The sequence below is a fragment of the Petromyzon marinus genome, unplaced genomic scaffold (assembly GCF_048934315.1).
Source record: "Petromyzon marinus isolate PM22_M1 ecotype Great Lakes invasive population unplaced genomic scaffold, UKy_Petmar_22M1.pri1.0 PM_G_Scaffold_28, whole genome shotgun sequence".
In the NCBI taxonomy this organism is placed as follows: Eukaryota; Metazoa; Chordata; class Hyperoartia; order Petromyzontiformes; family Petromyzontidae; genus Petromyzon; species Petromyzon marinus.
Genome location: NW_027422850.1, coordinates 2,295,001 through 2,297,500, shown reverse-complemented (window position 1 = coordinate 2,297,500; position 2,500 = coordinate 2,295,001).

Genomic DNA, 2,500 nt, shown 5'->3' with positions numbered 1-2,500 from the left:
CGTGTGCAGGTCCTCGAGGGTTGGTAGATTGCAGGCAATTACCTTCTCAGCAGTGTGCATGATACGCTGCAGTCTGCTCTTGTCCTTGGCAGTGGCAGCAGCGTACCAGACGGTTATGGAGGAGGTGAGGATGGATTCAATGATCGCTGTATAGAATTGCACCATCATTGTCTTTGGCAGGTTGCATTTCTTCAGCTGCCGTCGAAAGTACATCCTCTGTTGAGCTCTCTTGGCGAGGGAGCTGATGTTCAGTTCCCACTTGAGGTCCCGGCAGAGAATAGTGCCCAGGAAGCGGAAGGACTCCACAATTTTGACTGCGGAGTCTAACAGGGTGATGGCGGTGAGTGGGGCTGTATTCTTCCTGAAGTCCACAACCATCTCAACTGTCCTTAGAGCATTTAGCTCTAAGTTGTTCTGGCTACACCAGGTCACCAGGTTGTCAGCTTCCCACCTATAGTCAGACTCATCCCCACCAGAGATCAGCCCAATGAGGGTGGTGTCGTCCGACAAACTTCAAGAGTTTGACGGACAGATGATTGGAGGCGCAGCTGTTGGTATACAGGGAGAAGAGCAGTGGGCAAAGGACGCAGCCCTGAGGAGTTCCCGTGCTGATGGACCTGGAGTCAGAGACTTCTGTTCCCGGCTTAACGCACTGCTTCCTGTCAGAGAGGAAGTCTGTGATCCACCTGCAGGTGGAGTAGGGCACGTTCAGCTGGAAGAGCTTGTCCTGAAGCAGGGCAGGGATGATGGTGTTGAAGGCAGAGCTGAAGTCCACAAACAGGATCCTGGCGTAGGATGCTGGGGCGTCCACATGCTGTAGGGTGAAGTGGAGGGCCATGTTAACTGCGTCGTCCACAGACCTGTTGGCTCTGTAGGCAAACTGAAGGGGGTCCAGGAGAGGGTCTGTGATGGCTTTGAGGTGTGCCAGGAGCAGGCGCTCAAAAGACTTCATTACCACAGATGTAAGGGCGACCGGTCTGTAATCATTTAGTCCTGTTGGCCTTAGCTTTTTGGGCACAGCGATGATGGTGGAGGACTTGAGACAGGCTGGTACATGGCATGTCTCCAGGGAGGTGTTAAAGATGTTGGTGAACACCGGAGACAGCTGGCCAGCGCAGTGCCTGAGGGTGGCTGGAGAGACAGAGTCCGGCCCGGCTGCTTTGCGTGGATTCTGCCTCTTGAAAAGCCCATTAACTTCTCCCTCCTGAAAGGAGAGAGTCGTTTCTGTAGTATGGGTGGGGGATGGGGCCTCTTGGGTGGGAAGGGGTGGTTCAGGACAGTCCAATTGTCTTTCAAATCTACGGTAGAACTCGTTCAGGTCGTTGGCTAGGCGGGAGTCGTTAGTGGTGTGGGGCGCTCTGGGTTTGTAGTTGGTGATGTGCCTGAGCCCTTTGGCAGACAGAAGCAGCGTCGTTAGTAGAGAACTGGTGTTTTAGTGTCTCTGAGTACAGTCGTTTAGCCTCTCTCACCGCTTTGCTAAACCTGTTCTTCGACTCCTTGAATCTGTCTCTATCCCCACTCCTAAACGCTTCCTCCTTCTCCAACCTCAACCTTTTGAGCTTTGCTGAGAACCAGGGCTTGTTGTTGTTAAAGTTCACCCTGGTACGTGTTGGGATACAGCAGTCCTCACAGAAGCTGATGTACACAGCCTCTGTGAGTTCATCCAGACTATTGGTAGCAGTCGTGAACATATCCCAGTCAGTACAGTCTAAGCACGCCCGCAAATCTTCCACAGCCTCACTGGTCCACTGTTTAGATGTCCTCACAGCAGGTTTACAGAGTTTTAGTTGCTGCCTGTATGCACGAATCAGGTGGACCAAGGGAGTTCTGTGCGAGCCGAACAGCCCCGTGACCCACAAGAGAAACATCCCCGCCAAATTCGAGCGTTTGACGGGGTCTATCCGTGAAAAAATATTCACGTTTTTGAGTGCACATGCATTTCTGCTGCAAATGCCTCTGGAAGTTTCATGCCGTTCGTATGCCAATTGTGGCAACACGAAAATGACCCGTTTTCCCATTCCGAGGGATTTCTGTGCGACCCTAACAGCCCCGTGAGCCACAAGAGACACATCCCCGCCAATTTCTAGCGTTTCACGGGGTCTATCCGTGAAAAATATAGACGTTTTTGAGTGCACATGCATTTCTGCTGCAGATGCCTCTGGAAGTTTCATGCCGTTCGTACGCAATGTGGCAACACGAAAATGACCCCTTTTCCCATTCCGAGGGATTTCTGTGCGACCCTAACTAACAGCGCCCGTGAGCCACAAGAGAGACATCCCCGCCAATTTATAGCGTTTCACGGGGTCTATCCGTGAAAAATATAGACGTTTTTGAGTGCACATGCATTCCTGCTGCAAATGCCTCTGGAAGTTTCATGCCGTTCCTATGCAATGTGGCCACACAAAAATGACCCGTTTTCCCATTCCGAGGCATTTCTGTGCGACCCTAACAGCCCCGTGAGCCACAAGAGAGACATCCCCGCCAACTTCTAGCGTTTGAC